Source organism: Nomascus leucogenys, chromosome 6, assembly GCF_006542625.1.
Source record: "Nomascus leucogenys isolate Asia chromosome 6, Asia_NLE_v1, whole genome shotgun sequence".
NCBI lineage: Eukaryota > Metazoa > Chordata > Mammalia > Primates > Hylobatidae > Nomascus > Nomascus leucogenys.
Window position 1 is genome coordinate 116,495,081 of NC_044386.1, and position 17,320 is coordinate 116,512,400.

Genomic DNA, 17,320 nt, shown 5'->3' on the forward strand with positions numbered 1-17,320 from the left:
AAGAATAAAACAGAAACAGTGGGAAGGCTCCGTGAGACCCATGGAGATGACCACGGATCCTGGTCAGGGTCCCTGTGCTGTCATTAGCAAAAGGCACTATCCCAGCCTCAGAAGATATGCTCACTCATTACCAATGTACAAAAACAGAATATGCCTAGAAGTTCAAGGGCAATGATTCAGCAGTCCATCTTCCCAATGTCTGTCTCAATTGTTTCCAGTTCCAGAAGCACCTGGACTTCCAGATCCAGTTCCAGTTCCAGCTGGCAGCTGCTGAAGAGGTTGGGGCCTGCTCAGAGCCAAAGGAAGGAGGAAAACCAGGATGACAGCCCTTCCTCTCCTCCCAGTCTTGTCCTCTGTGCTCCTCCCAATTCCTGAAGCTGGAGAACCAGGGATTATGCCCAGTTCCCTCCTCTTTCTCACCCCACTCCCTCAATCCAATCATCCCCATACTTTTCACTTCCTGTTTTATAAATGACAAATATCTAACACTTGAAAATATTACTGTCACTTGCACACACATACTGCAGACATTAGCAATCAACAGCCATCTTCTCCACTGAACTTTGGAAATCTCCTTGTTCCAGGGTGCCTGGCATCTGTCTCCAAACCTTCGTCGTCTTGCTATGGTTACTGTGGCTATTACAGTACGGGCCCACCTTGGTGCTCACCTTCCTGCTTCTCTACCTTGTCTCCCTCAAGCACTACCTTATCCCCACAAGAGAATTCCATCTAAAAAGTAAATGTCACCATGCCACCTCCCTGTTGGATATCCTTCCATCCTGCCATCTAGTAGCATCAAGTTCCAGAACCTGGGCACAGCCTGCAAAGACTCCCAGGCACTAACAAGATAATAATACATATGGTGGGCAAAGGAGGAGCTTCCACTAAATACCATTAGGTTTCAGCCTATTATGGAAATATTTAGTTTCTTATTAAGATTAGACTAATAAGATTGCCTACTTTATAGAGTTCTTGTAAGCATTAATCTTCTGTTGTTATCATTATTAATTTTTGGATCTTGGTTAACCCACAAAGCCTGCCCCTCTTGCTCCTGCAGCAAGTTGCCCATCATCTCTGCCCTCATGCACTGTTCTCAATGCCATGCCTTTGCTGGGACCTGAACCACTCATGCTGCACCGCCATCCCCGTTCTCCACCTACGCTGCCCTGGCGAATGCTTCCTAATCTCTATGACACAATGTGAGGTCACCTTCTCTGAGGTGCCCTCGCTGGCCCTCAGATTCCCACTTGAGCATAAATTTCTATTACCATGCCCACCATGCATACTATTATCTTGTTAGTGTCTGTCTCTCCCTTAATCTCTGGTGTCCCAGAGGTCAGGAATTAACTCTTTATTTTAATAGTTCCAGTATCTAAATAAGTTTCTGGCACATTATAGAAAATTAGTGATGATTACAGAAGATTAATGCTAACAACAACTCTATAGAATGGGCAATCTTATTAGTCTAATTTTAAAGTAAAAGAAAGTGAGTCCTTGAGAAATTAATAATTTACTCAAGGGTCAAGCCAGTGATCAGGCCTGCAATAGTCTGACACCAGAAAATAAGTTCTTAAACTCTACAAAATAATTATATTAGGATCTGCTTGGAACTGCAATGGACTATCGAGGCACCCAGTGGAAGCTCCTTCTATGCCCTTCATGAACCCTTTGGGTGGATAACACCTTATCTATCACAGGGGAGAAGATTTAGAGCACCAGGGGGCTTTCCATAACACCTTTCTACCTTAAGACTCTCTACAGCCTGCCATTGTGTTTAGGTCATAGTCAGGTAGAAACAACACCCTTTGCTTTTCCCCTTCTTCAGTGTTGGATTTAGGTACCCAACTGTTACTTAACTTGATGCAGGATGTTGGACAGAACACATCTGAATTTTGATAGTAACCTTGGCACCTGATGTCTACCAGCCTTGGAAACATCAGGTAACTGGCCATGATTCAAGGAAGATATTTTAGATTCCAAGACCCCAAGAGCTCACACAAAGAAGATACAGTCACAAAATGATAACTACAAAATCCTGCACCACTCAATTCTCTTGTCTCTTTTTCTGAAAGCTCCGTTTGACATATAATGAGGGTTGGGGAGAGGAACTAAACTGGGAGGGAGTTGAACACAGTAAAAATATAGAGAATCCCATATAAACTTCAGAAAATGCGCTCATCACAGCTGGCCTTGAAATAGATGCTGTGTTAACTGTTACCAGATATATCAAGACTATTTTACAAGATACACTCATAAATGAGAGAAAATGTCCTATGGCCTGGAAACTAGCACAGTGCAGGGCACATAGAGGGTGCTCCCAAACTATTTGCTGAATGAATGAAGAGTAGAATGACCAGGTGAGTAGTTATGCTGTTTATTGTTAACATTTATTAATATGGATGATTAACATCTATTGAACTACAAATAGGAACTAGAGAAAGAACCCAAAAGAATTTCCTACTAATGGGGAGATATTAAACTGCTGGACTGGCTCTCCCTAGTAGTCAGAATGAATTGTTACTAATACATCAAAGGGGTGGGGTAGGCTCATCTGCTAAGCTGCTGGTCAACTGTGCACATAGTTTAACTCATTCTAAATCCAGCATTCAGCTTGCTAAACTCATTTTAGTTAAAAATCCCACCAATAGTTGTAAAAGTGCCCAAGTTCTCACAAAGTTTGGAAATCACTTCTGCTCCTTATTATCTCAATAAGTAAAGCCAAATTAGGAGTTTCTGTCCTCTCATTTTATTCTGTATTCATGCACATTTCAAAGTCAAATCCCTCTCTAAAATTCTCATACTGTGAATAAAATAAGAAAATACCTCTATTGTAATAAATATGCATTAAGAAAAAAGATTAAAAGAGTTCAGGAATAGCTTAAAACGGAATAATACAGTGCACTTTGAAATGTCAGAAAACAAATCTTGATGAGTTGACAGTTCAATGCATTAAAGGAAATCATCTTCTCCTAGCAGTTTTGGACCTTGAAACTCTGCGTAAGTGCAAAAATCATTGAATCTCCAGCTGCTAACTTAGCTCCCATTTGGTCTGTCAATGCAACAATTCAGAGAAGCTCTGCCCGTGGTCTCCCTGGAAATCTTGATTCATATTTAAACAAGTTCCAATGTGGAGTTGGTGCACAGGATGTATCTTTATCAAGTCAAGCTTTTCATTATGTGTTTTTACAACAAATGGGCCCATTTTAACACAGGATGTGCACAGCAGTCCATCACACAGAGTATATCTGTCATTCACCAGGCACCACCCAATAAAAGTGCTTAACATGCTCTGCTTCTCAGTTAAAGCAGAAATCACAGTTGTTTGGGGGGAATGGTTTGTCAGCTAATTTCTGTCAACCCAACAGCCTTAGCCATGAGAGCTGGAATTAAAGTGCACAAAAGCCTTATAAAAGGACAATGGTTCTACCAACTAATAAAGTTGGATTTTTGACATGTTAAAGACAATAGATTATACAAAGGAAAGAAAAAAAAGCTTTAGAGAAGGGCTAACTCTTCCTTCTGGCTACATCCTCTGGACCACGGGATTCTGAGGAGCTACAATACAGATAAAAGAAAAGCTTGATTTGCCCCACAGACTAACAAAGAAATGAAACTTGTTTAAAAAAAAAAGAAAGCTTTATTGAAGTATAATTAAAGTACAAGAAACTTCACATTTTAAGGTGTAAAATTTGATAGGTTGTGGTATGTGTATACACATGTGAAAACATTACCATAATCAAGAAAATGAACAGATCTGTTAGGTCTAATCATTTTCTTGTTTCCTTTGTCATCCTTTCTACTTCAGCCTGCCCCACCCAACCCCTCACCCTCCCTCTCAACCCTCTTACCTGCCCCCTTCACAAAAAACTACCAAACTGTTTTCTAAAGTGGCTGCTTCCATTGAAAATTGTAACCAGCCCTGCCTGAAAGTTCGAGTTACTCCACATTCCCACCAACACTTTGTGTCATCATATTTCATCTTAGCTATTCTATTTGTTGTGTAATATTATCTCGTTGTATATTTAATTTGCATTTTCTAAGGACTAATGATGCTGAGCATCTTTTCATGTGTTTACTTGCCATTCATATATCTACTCAAATATTTGGTCCACTTTTTTACTGAGTTTTTTTCATATTGAATTTTGAAAGTTCTTTAGACATTCTGAATTCAAGTCCTTTATCAGATATATTCTTTACAAATATTTTTCCTAGCCTATGACTTGCTTTTTTTCATCCTCTTAACCATGTCATTTGAAGAGCAAAATTTTTTAATTTTGATGAAGTTCAATGTATCTTTTCTTTTATGGATCATGCATTTGTGTTTTTCTAAAGAAATGTTTGTCTAACTCAAAGTGCTAAAATTTGTATCTGTTTTCTTTTTTAAGTGTTATAGTTTAGGTATTATACATAAGACTATAATTCATTTTGAGATATTTTATATTTTTCCATGTTATTATGAATAGAAATCCTTTATAATTTCAATTTACTTTTGTTTGTTGCTAGTGTATAGAATTGCAATCATATTCTGCATATTAATCCTGTTGCTAAAATCTTGCTAAAATTACTACTTTTAGTAGCTTTTTTGGAGATTCCATTGGATGTTTTACATAGAAAATTATATATGCGAATAAAGCTATATTTCTTCTTTTCTAATATAAATGCTTTTTTTTTTTTTTTGCCCTATTGCTGTGGCAAGAGCTGCCAGTAAATTGTTGGATAAAAATGTTGAAAGCTAACATGTTTGTCTTTTTCTTGATCTTAGGGGGAAAGGACTCAGTCTTTTATCTTCAGTATGATTGTTAGGTGAAAGTTTATAGTAGATTCTCTTTCTTGGGTTTAGGAAGTTCCCTTCTTTTCCTAGTTTGTTGAGAGTTTTCACCAGGAATTGATGGTGAAATTTTGTCAAAATGCTTTACCTGTATTTAATGAGATGATCATACAGTTTTTAAATTCATTTTACTAATACAATGAATGACATCAATTGATATTTTCCAATGTTAAAACAATCCTACATTCCTGAAATAAACCCTACTTTGTCTTGTGTATTATTCTTATGTATTATTGGGTTCAACTTGACAACATTTTGTTTAGAATTCTTCCATACATTCCCATAAGATACACTAGTATTCTGTTTTCTTTTCTGGTAGTATCTTTGTCTGATTTTGGTATCTGTACTGTTAGCCTAAAAAATTCCATTTAAAAATATTCCCTCCTTTCCTCTTTTTCAATTTTCTTTTAGACTTTTGTAAAAAAATTATTTTCAAAAATGCTTAGTAAAATTTACTAGTAAAGCCAACTGGTTTTTTTTTTTCTGAGAATGTTTTAAACTACAAATTACATTTCTTTAGTATATGTAAAGCCATTCTTGTGTGGTCATTGTTAATTTGTCACTTTCAAAAAAGTTGACAACTAAGAATCTAAGTTCTCAAATTTATTTTCATTAAATTGTTCATAATATTGTCTTCAACCCAGGTCACTGGCACCCAAACCTGTGAGTTTTTCTCTAGCTATACTGTATCTGCTATTTCTATACAGGGGTTAGGCATCTAAACAAAAATTGCTATAAAATGGCAATTTAACCCAGCAACTAGGTTATGAGCATGAGAACACTTACTTAACACCAAGAAGTATGTAGGTGAGAGCCTTTGTTACCTGTTTGCATAAAACTCAAAAATTGTAACTTGCTAAACATATGACGTCATTTATTTGGACTTATATTAAACTATATATATATGTGTGTGTGTGTGTATATATATATATACATAAAATACCGAATTAAACTTACTTGAACAATTCTGTATCAGCTGCCCAGTGTCTGTGGAGACTGAAAGAAATCCATCAGGACAGGATACAAAAATAAATGTACATTTAATATTACCTAACACTTAGTACTGCCAGATAAGTTTGTCGTTTTTGAAATGTAACTGGAAAGTTACAATATGCACATGGAGACATACGGAATGTACATTTTTTCCAGTTCCTTCTAGTAAAATGTTTATTATCGCAGTTCTGATACTGCAAATGATGAGAGGAGGTCCTATCATGCCATTGTCCCAATCAGCTTCTTGGAGTTAATAATACCATGAACATGCTCATACTTTGAAAAGAAAAGCACTTTGAGCAGAGCTCCAGCATTTGAACATTTTGTTACATGTAGATACATCCAACTTTACTGCTTTTCATGAGGGTCTATGAAGGAATACGAAAAAGGAATTCATTTTTGAAAAATGGCTCTACAGTGATTCTCTGTTAGAGAAATTCTATTTTCCTATAGACTTATGTGATCAACTCAGCGATGCATTCCCCAGAAAGAAGCCCCCAAGTGTACATATTAGAAAACATTTCAGGGAGGTGGCCAAAGGAGTGGCCAGATCCCTCCTACAGGATCACAGGCTAATGACTGCCTCTAAGGTCTTCAAAGCATCGGGTTTCAGTAGAAATTCACCAATCTGGATTTTCCATCCCTGGGTTAGGCTTCCTGCTTCTCCGCCACTCCATCTAAGGCCCTAAGAGTGGCAGCCAAATCTGGTGAGCCATGACTCCAGACTCCTGGCTCCCAACACTAATGCCACTACAGCTCAGTCCAGGGTTTAGAAGCTGCTGCTTACCAAGCTTGTCCTGCTCTGGGAGCTTCTAAAGGAGGGGCTCTGGCTACAGAAAAGAAGAAGGAACTGGCAAGGAGTATAATGGAGCACCCACTGCATAGCTGCACTGGCTAAGAACATTCATATTCATTATGTCTTCTTATTTTCAAGGCATTGTGAGGTAAATATTATCCCAGTGTTCTGGGAAAGGAGTCTAACCCTTAGATAAGCTAGTATGGCAAGTGTGGATCAAGTTCATCTGCCTTTAAAGACCATGCTTTTTTCTATGCCCTCCTACAGTTATTTATATATCATCAGCATCCAAAACACTCCATAATCCCCATAGAATTCCAGGTCTTCATCATCAGTGAATGTCGGCAAATCCTGTCTCCCATCTCAGAAACTAAATCTGATAAACTTGCTGGATGGAATCTTGGATACTTCAAGGATTTTTAGAGAAGAAATTTAGAAAGAAAAATAAACTTCATATAAATCAGAGCCCTTAAAACTATTCTCACATGTCCATTAGGGAATATAGAAATCACATATTTCAAAACATAATTTGATTCTATCTCAAATGCTTGAGTTAAAGGTGGGATGAATTCAAATATTTGGACTACATAACCCCTCATTTGACAATGGAAGATTGGGGTGAAAGGTAACCATGTCATATTTTATTGCAGGGTTGCTTCTCGCTTTAATCCCTCTCACTATTGCTAGTGCTGGCTGCCCTGACCTGGACATCAGAGAAACACCCTCCAGGGGCTGAGTACCTGAGCAAATCCAAGTTAATCAGGAATTTTTTTTTTTAGTTTATTTGTTATATTTGGCTGGCAAAAGATATTCTGTACCCAGTATAAGCTCTAAAAGCAAGATCCCTTTCAAATAAAAAAAATGGAATGACTTATGATAGAAGAGGCAATGCAAGTAATAATAATAGTAATAATTTTATTATGATCCAAAATAAAATTTTTAAAAGGCAAAGAAATAAAAAAAAAAGCCAGTCTACAAAGTTGCACCCATTCAGAGAAGAATGTCTACCTTCTGGCCATTTCAAAATTGTACCAGACCCTGTTGCAGCCACTCAAGCCCCACCCTGCCTCATCCGATGCATTAGGAATTCTGCAAATGAGTGTTCATGGTTCACAGGGGGTTCGATCATAGAAAACTAGTTGTTGATCTTTGGATGCCTGCAGGCCTGCAATCTGTGCTACAAGTTTATCCCTCCTAGGGAAAAATTAAAGAAAAAACAACAGAAAAGGGGAAAAAAGGAAGGAAGGAGGAGACAAGAGGATGGAACCAATAAAAGCATCTGTAACAAGCTAATTGGACCCTTGTGGGCCACCCAGCAGGCACAAAGTTAAAATAAACAGAGCTACGCATTGTGCACTTTCAGGACCGTAGCCACCTTGGGTCTATCAACTTTTCCCCTGACTCCTCCCTTGACCCTCATTTTTAAAGGACCTAATTATGGGTCTTTCTGAAGGATCACAAGCCAGTTTTCATCTAAAAAGAATAAGGTGTTTTGCCTCCAAACCAGAGACACTGTTAGAAGTTGGTAATTAGTATGACTTGTTAATGGAGTTTGGCTGTGATTAGGCGGTGATTGAGTGTGAGTTTGGTGCCTGTCAGTGGGTAAGCCTGGGAGGGTGAGAGATGTTTAATGAGACACCTGTTGTTGGGGCCCACTGGGGTTTGTTGCAGCTGATTGGCACTTGGATGCAGCACGCTCCATGATGGGGGGGGTGGGCTGAGCGTGGCAGGTGGTTGGCATCACAGCAGAGCCTGCCGATCCCTCTAAGTCAGGGCTGGCTGCGTTTCCCGAGCTGTTTCTCCATGGCTGCCGTTCCATGTCCCCACGTGATCCAGGCTGACTATTGCTATACTCCCAACTCCCAGTGGGCACTGCAACCACCATGCAGGGAAAGAGCCCAGGTATCCATGACCCCTGCTCCCCACCAAACACCAGGCAGGGCACTGGGCACTCCTCCCCTCATCCAGCCTTTCCTGTCCCCAGGCTATCGATGAGGAAGCTGAGGCAACAGACATTAAATAGTTTAACACAGCAAGTTCACACGGCCACCTCCAGGATCAGATGTACTGTACTTAGTGACAGCCCCTCTCATGCCTTAAAAGGATCCTTGGGAAACGTGTCAAAATGCATATTTTGATGAGTAGTTCAGGTGTGGGGCCTGAGAGATCATAAGAGTTTCTGGGGGCACCCATGCTGCTGGTGCAGGGACTAGACCTTGAATGCAAGTCTACAGGAAATTTTCCTGTATTTGAGATAATCAGAACTTAAAAAAGATACATGGTTATTGTGCATTTCAACTTTATGATGAAAACCATATGATGCTTTTCAAGGAAGAGAGAGAAGGGAAATGCATAATACCTTGCCTAAAAACAGAGCCTGATGTTAAAGATGTTCTGGAACTCTCTACCTAAGCCCGTGGTGGAGGGGGGCTGGAGGACACAGCACAAAAATGTGAGGGAAACCTGAGAAGTTAGAGGAGAACCACACTCCACACTCGATGCACTGGCAGAACATTTCCAGGAGGGAAGAAGGAGTCTCGTCTCAAGGACTTTGTTCTGTCAATGACGCTGAAGGTCTGGCTGCAACTGTCCACCTTCACAGCTGACCCTGTTCCCGCCTGCTGGTGCCCTGTCCACATCCAATTGACAAACCACACCCTTTCCTGGTCAGCAACCAGGGCCCGAGGAGCAAACAGCTCTTTGTTCTTTCCCGATGTTGTTGCAGGCTGAACACTGAATCAAAACACATGCTGGAAGTCACAAAGGTGCTGCAGCACCTGGACCAGGTTAGGTTCAGGTAAGATCCAGGTGGAGGAGCCAGACCTCCACCCTGATCTTCACAGAGATCCTGCTTACAATTCCCGCCACATTGTCTCCAACAGTCAATGAAGTTTTTCTGAGATTGATAAAAAGACTGACAGCCTCCAGCAAAGGCTTAGACTAATTTGGATAAATCTTAGCACAAAAATACCTGAAGAACAGAGCAATTTTGTGTGCTTTCAGGTCCCAAAACTAATATTAAAAACATAAAATTTACTTGGGTAATTCACAAAAACTATTTTTAAAAAATGCTTTGTCTTTAATCCCATCAATGATTGAGGGTAAAAATAGGACTTGTTCTAGTTATCCAGATAACCATCTCATTTCTTGGCTTCACTTGACTGAGGAAGACCTGGCCTGAAGAAAATATGGGTCATTCAGTACATTTTCCTTGTATTAAACGATTAGGGTGTTCATTTATTTTTCTAAAGAAATAACATAGTCAGCTGATGTGGACAATTTTACTTTAAATGTGATCAAAAAATAATTATTACATTAAATTGCAAAAAATAATTCTTACATTAAATTTGATCTAGTGAAAGACAAGATTCAAAAAGTAAGTTCTTTAAGTATTTTTGTATGTATTTGCTTTCTCTACATTTTTAACCATGACATCAGAGTTTAAGGTGTTTTTTTTTGGGGTTATTCGCACCACATTTTCCAATAGAAACATAAGCTTTAGACTTCTAGAAGGATATGGAAGTTTCAGATCAGTCTCTCAGTAGGGATTCAGTATATTTTTTTTGGTGAATATGGGCAGAAGGGGCAGTCACGTGCCAGAAACTTACAGGAGATGCAGAGATGGCTTATGGAATTTTTTTTTTAACTGTTAAAATTTTCAAGTCCCAAAAGGTGCTACATCTCAAGGATCCATATGAAAAAAAGGGAAGTGCAAGATGCTTTATGGCAGAGCGAATAAACAGCAGATCTGAAGACAGATGGATTTAAGGGAGAGCCTGGTTGTGCCAAGTCCTGGCTGTGTAGCCTTGGACCGGTGGTGTACCTTCTTTGGGCCTCAGTTTCTTCATTCATACGTTGGAAGCAATAATATATCTTGAGATGTTGTTATGATAGTTGGCCATAAGGTATGGAAAGTTCCTGGGGTATGGCAGAAACTCGATGGAAACTGATGTGGGTTTCTCTGGCTCACTGTCTAACCAGGATCATTTCCCACGTGGCACAACCCCACCAGTACTACACTGCTAAACACGCCCCGTCAGCAGGCAGCTTGGGGTGTATCTGTTTAGCCATTTCATTCAACGTAGGTGAACCAAAACAAAGCCCATCCAGGAGCTATCTTCTCACTTGGACCATTGCCATAGCTTTCTAACCAGTCTCCTTGTGCAACTCCCACTCCCCTACCTTCACCACTGACTATAGTCTACACAGAAATCAAACTGATCCTTTTAGTTTATTGCTTTTTATTATTTTTTATTTTATTTTATTCTTTTTTTGGAGATGGAATTTTGAGCCCAAGAGGTCAAGGCTTCAGTGAGCTATAATCATGCCATTGCACTCCAGTCTGGAAAGCTTGACCTCTTGGGCTTAAGTAATCCATCTCAGCCTCCTGAGGAGCTGGGATTACAGATGTGTTCCACTAGACCCAGTTAATTTTTTTTTAATACAGATGGGGTCTTGCCATGTTCCCCAGGCTGGTCTTGAACTCCTGTGCTCAAGCCATCCTCCCACCTTGGCCTTCCAAAGTGCTGGGATTACACTGCACCTGGCCAAAGTGATCCTTTCAAAATGTAAGTCAGACCTCGACTTATGTCACACAGAGTGACGGTCAAAGTCCTTTCACTTGCCCAAGGCCCTGCCTGGTCCAGCCACTTGTTGCCCCTCTGACCTCTCATCCTGGACCTCACCTGCTGGCCCCCTCTGACCAGTCACTCTGAGTGCCACATGCGTCCTGAGCATGACACATTCATTCCTCACCTGCGTTGCCCTTACTGTTGCCCTGCTTAGAATGCTCTTGTTCCAGCACTCTGGCAAACTCACCCCCTTATCCCAACAGGTCTCTGCTCACATTACAGAGCTGGGTGCAGGCTCTCCTACATACATTTGCAATTCACCCAGGCCTCCCCATAGCATGCATCAACTCTAATGAGTAATATTTGGTTAACCCTAAACTTTAATATCTTGCTCCCTCTGATAAGGGTAAAGGCTTTGTTTTGTTCTTTGCTGAATCCCCAGCGACTATAACTATTACCAGGCACACCATTTTTAAAAATCTGATGAATACATGAATAAATAAAGGAATAAATGAATGAAAAATGAGTATCTGGACGGGGCTCAGTGGCTCACGCCTGTAATCCCAGCACTTAGGGAGGCCAAGGCTACCGAATCACCTGAGGTAAAGAGTTTGCGACCAGACTGGTCAACATGGTGAAACCTCGTCTCTACTAAAAAATAATTAAAAATTTTTTAAAAAGCCAGGCCTGGTGGTTTTTTTACAGTAGCCTGTAATCCCAGCTACTCAGGGGGCTAAGGCAGGAGAATTGCTTGAACCTGGAAGGTGGAGGTTGCAGTCAGCAGAGATCACACCACTGCACTCCAGCCTAGGCAACAGAATGAGACTCTATCTCAAAAAAAGAAAAAAGAAAAGAAGAATGAGTTTCTGACAAATAGGGGGTCCAACATGACTTTGTGGAATGGCTTAACAGAATTGGTTCTTTTAATAAGGCCTTTCTCTAAAATAATCAGCAGCCCCCTAAAGGGCAGGAAACTGATCACATGACTACAGCATGTTCCAGCTGCAGGAACAGGAGGTGTCAAAAAGACTCAACCTGATGAACATAAAATCAAAGCCTAGAGGAGAAAACCAATGAGGGGCAAGAAGAACTTGAACCCAGGCCCAAGTCTTCAGGCCTTAGCTTGACCATTGCCTTGTCCTTGCTGCCCCTCTGGTGGACCTGATGCACCCTAAACACTCCTGGGCCATGAGCTAAGGCTCAAAGCATATTGGTCACATGAGTGTCTGAAGATGGCCTCTGTGAGTCCCTGCAGATTTCCTTACACATTTCACAAGGAAGAGCAATGCCTTATTTCTTTCTCAGACCAGAAAAGTGAAGGTTGACAGCCTTGGAGTAATTCCCAGGAAAGCTGCCTGGGAGAAAATGCCACCATGTGCTGAGCGCCTGCTGCTGCCTAGGCACTGCTCAGTGGAGCTTTCTTCCTGATGTTGGTTTGGTAGGCAATGGCCCCAAGATCTTCCTGAGGCCTCTAGCCAGGAGGGATGTGCGGGATGCCTCTGCCAGTGTTCTCCCCATGCAAGTTCCATGCAGAAAATATCCATGGGTCCCAAGGAGACAGAACTGAGAGCACCCATGCCAGAGGGCAGAGATGCAGAGAACCCAGCCCAAGTGGAGAGAAAGCCCCCTCCCTGTCCTATGGTAAGGAGCCCCCATCCTCCACCAATGGAGGGTGGAAGGTGGAGATGTTTTCTGAGAACCTGCCAAACTCAATCACAGACTGAGCTCTGAGGTATGGCAGTCAGAAGCTGAAAACATCCAGAGAGTCACCAGAGTCAGGATACAGAAAGGAAAGATCTCGCCACAGGTGGGTGGGGTTAAGGAGAGGCTCAGGGGAAGGTAGGCAATGCAAGGAGATGAGTCATGCGGATGAGCCCCAACCAGAAACCATGGCCTGGCAGCCTTGACCAGGAAAGCCTGTCAGAACGCCACCATGCTTCACTGAATATTCTCTGCCTGGGATTATATTCAAATTAACCTTATTGTAGTAAACTGCATTTCTAGTGCACATTTCAGAGTTTGAGTTTAATCATTCACAAATAATCTCTTTTTCTACCTTAAATTTGAAGTTAAAAAACCCTTCAAGGGATGTGAAGGACCTCTTCAAGAAGAACTACAAACCACTGCTCAAGGAAATAAGAGGACACAAATGGAAAAACATTCCATGCTCATGAATAGGAAGAATCAATATTGTGAAAGTGGCCACATGGCCCAAAGTAATTTACAGATTCAATGCAATTCCCATCAAGCTACCAGTGACTTTTGTTGCAGAATTAGAAAAAAACTACTTTAAATTTCATATGGAACCAAAAAAGAGCCCCTATCGCCAAGACAATCCTAAGCAAAAAGAACAAAGCTGGAGGCATTGCACTACCTGACTTCAAACTATACCCACAAGGCTACAGTAACCAAAGCAGCATGGTACTGGTACCAAAACAGATATGTAGACCAATGGAACAGAACAGACACCTCAGGAATAACACCACATATCTACAACCATCTGATCTTTGACAAATCTGACAAAAACAAGCAACGGGGAAAGGATTACCTATTTAATAAATGGTGCTGGGAAAACTGGCTAGCCATACACAGAAAACAGAAACTGGACCCTTTCCTTACATCTTATACAAAAATTAAGTCAAGATGGATTAAAGACTTAAATATAAAACCCAAAACCATAAAAACCCTAGAAGAAAAAATCCTTCAAGCTGCCTATCATTTTCAAGAGCTATATGGGATTGATGGATACTTACTGTCTGTATTATAATCAAATCCCAGTGCATTGCTAGGAATTGGTAGAACTAAGAACTTTCAGGATGTAGCCTTAAGTAGACATATGTCTGCCAAGGTGCATACAAATTGCATTATAGTACTGTGCAATGTGCCAGTCATTGTATATATTACCTAATTTAATCCAGAGTAGTAGGCGTGATTCCCTCCATTTTTACAGATAAGGAAAGTCGAAGAAAATAGGTGATTGTATTAGTCAGCTAGTGCTGTCATAACAAAATACCACAAACTGGATGGGGCCTAACCAATACACCTTTATTTCTCACAGCTCTGGAGGCTGGAAGTTCAAGATCAAGATATCAGCAAGGCTGGTTTTTTCCTGAGGCTTCTCTCCTTGGCCTGCAAATGCTAACCTTCTGGCTGGGTCTTCACATGGTGCACACATCCCTGGTATCTCTGTGCGTCCAAATTGCCTCTTTGTACAAGGACACCAGTCAGATTGGATTAGGGTCCACCTTAGCCTCATTTTAACTTAATCACCTCTTTAAAGGCCTTATTCCAAATAGAGACATACTCTAAAGTACTAAGGATTGGGACAGCAACATATGAATTTGGGTGAAGGTGGCATAATTCAGCACATAACAGGGGCCATACACTCTGGTTTGCCTGGGACACTTGATCTAAGTTCATTGTCCCAATGTAATATGACTAAATAGCATATTCTTTCAACCTTAAAATTGTCCCATTTGAAAGACCAATTCTACACTCACTCTGACAGCAGCAGGATTAGCAAAACATCTCGAGAACAAAGAGATGGAGTTCAACTGTTCTACACGCCAAATATGCCTGCCCCCTCCTGCCCCTTAAAAACCTCCTTTGTAAAAACATATGCCCCTTATCCCCTACCCAGGGGACTGTGCTTACCTGGCAATTTACAGGACGTGGGTAAAGAAAGCCAGAGAGGCACAGTGACTTGGGAGGCAACAGGTGGTGTACAGGACCGGCCACAGCCCCGCACTGCCTCTTGCCAATTTCAAAATGAAGAGAAGCTGTTTGAATGAACAGGAGCAAATGGGTCTTCTCCTTGTCCTCACTCCTCACTTTCGGCTTCATTGTTCCAAAATTAAAAACAAAAGCAAAAGCCTGTATCCAGGAGGACACCATGAGAGTGCCTGACCCATCATGGTGGACGTTGCAGCCAGAGCTCTGTGCCAGGCTTCGGTGCTGTTTATTCTCCCTTGGCAGGCCCGCAGCATATGGTGCGTCCCTCACCTCTTCGGCGTCTTCCACGTCACATGCAGTGACAGACTCCTCTCTCCTGGGGCGTGTGTCGGGCCCCTCACTGGGCCTGTTGCTGTATCATCTGACAGATTACAGGCCGCATAGTGCTGGGCTCTGCCTCTGCTGGGAGCCAGCTTAGTCATTTAACAGTTCATTCAGAGAGGGAACCAGGATGCCCTGCAACTGCTGACGTGATGGATTTTTGTCTGGGGAGGGAAGGAGGCACAGCTCTGCAAAAGTCTACAAATCCCATAGGTGGGCCAAACTTTGATGACTTGACCTAGTCGGCCCCAATTTATCATAATAAAATGAAAATAATATAATAGCTTCCATACAGTGAGTGCTTACCATGTGCTAGGCTTTGTGCCAAGATCTTTAAAGCCATATTTTAATCAAACCATGCAAACCTGTGAGGCTTGACTCACAGGCAGCGAGCGGCAAATTTGAACCCAGTTACGCCTCTCCCTCTGTAGCACTTGCTATCATGGTACCTCCTCCAGCGTGTTTTCCAACCGTTATCAGGGCAAGCTTTCTAAAATGTGTATTTTCTAAAATGCACCAAAACTAATTAATACTAATATGACTTTTGTATTTAAAAAAAAAAAATCACTCATTCATATCTATAGTAAAGCATTCCAGAGTGCTAGTGCTTCCCAAAGAATTCTTCCTGGCGGGGTGCGGTGGCTTATGTCCGTAATCCCAGGACTTTGAGAGGCCGAGGAGGAATTCTTGAGTCCAGGAGTTCGAGACAAGCCTGGGCAACATGGCAAGATCCTGTCTCTATTTTTTTAAATAAAATAATTCTTCTTTCACAAAATATTATAAATGTCCTGCCTTGGCGAGTCTTCCAACAAAAGTGGCTTTGTGGCCATCTGTGCTGGAAATACAGGGTTGTATTGGAAATGTTCTTTACTGCAGGACTTCTCTGAGCCTTTAATGTGTTTGTATTAATTGTGAATCTCCACAAGGAGAAGACAGTATGCAGTGTTTCCCGGACTGAGTACCACACAGGATGCTTTCTCTAAGAACCTCTAGAGGCCTAGTCACCTGGACGGCACCCGAAACGCTGGCCTCTCATAACCTCGAGCTTCCATCTGAATTTCCAGGCCCTGCCTGGTCAAGTTTCCCCCTTATTATTCAGCAGGAACATTTTCTTTTGCAATGGACGGTTGGAATCCTGGCCTAAACTCAGGTTCTCCCTCCTCATCAATGTCTCTCTCCACCTCTCCTACTACGAGGCCCTACCTCCAAGTGAAAGGTGACAACGTGCTAGCAGCCCAGGCTCGCTCTCAGCGCCTCCTCGTCCTCAGCGTCCGCTCTGGCCGCGCTGGAGGAGCCCTTCTCAGCCCGCGGCTGCGCTGTGGGGGCCTCTCTCTGGGGCTGGCCGAGGCCAGAGCCGGCTCCCTCTGCTGGCGGGGAGGTGTGGAGGGAGAGACGCGGGCGGCAGCTGCGGCTGCGCGCTGCGCTCGCGAGCCGAGCCGGCTCAGGTTCCGGGAGGGCGCGGGCTTGGCGCACTCTCCGCGGTTGGCCGGCGCCTTCTGGGCTTGATGTGGGGATGAGCTCCCTCTGGGGTGCCGGAGTGCCACGGCTAGGTGCCACAAAGTCCCTCAGCGAGTGCCATTGAGAAGTGAAGCCGGCTGGGCTTCTGGGTCGGGAGGGGACTTGGAAAACTTTTCAAAATGTCTAGATAAAGGTTTGTAAACGCACCAGTCAGCACTCTGCGTCCAGCTAAACGTTTGTAAACACAACAATCAGCGCGCTGTGTCTAGCTAATGTGGTGGGGACTTGGAGAACTTTTGTGTGTAGCTAAAGGATTGTAAATGCACCAATCAGCACTCTGTAAAATGGACCAATCAGTAGGATGTGGGTGGGGCCAGATAAGGGAATAAAAGCAGGCCACCCCAACCGGCGGTGGCAACCTGCTCAGGTGCCCTTCCACAGTGTGGAAGCTTTGTTCTTTTGCTCTTCATAGGAAGTTTTGGTGCTGCTTGCTTTTTGGGTCCATGCCACGTTTATGAGTTGTAACACTCACTGCAAAGGTCTGCAGCTTCACTCCTGAAGCCAGTGAGACTACAAACCTGCCAACCCAACAGCAGGAACGAACAACTCCAGACGGGAGGA

The 17,320-nt window shown here is 42.3% G+C and overlaps 1 long non-coding RNA gene across 1 annotated transcript in view; it reads right to left on the reverse strand.

The window, feature by feature from the left end:
• LOC101177288 overlaps positions 1–15,440 on the reverse strand; it is a 133,745-nt gene extending 118,305 nt beyond the window's left edge. The window contains exon 1 of the long non-coding RNA XR_001115887.1: positions 14,843–15,440. This is a non-coding gene — a long non-coding RNA (uncharacterized LOC101177288). The remainder of the gene's footprint in view (positions 1–14,842) is intronic.
• Between the last annotated feature and the right edge of the window lie 1,880 nt (positions 15,441–17,320).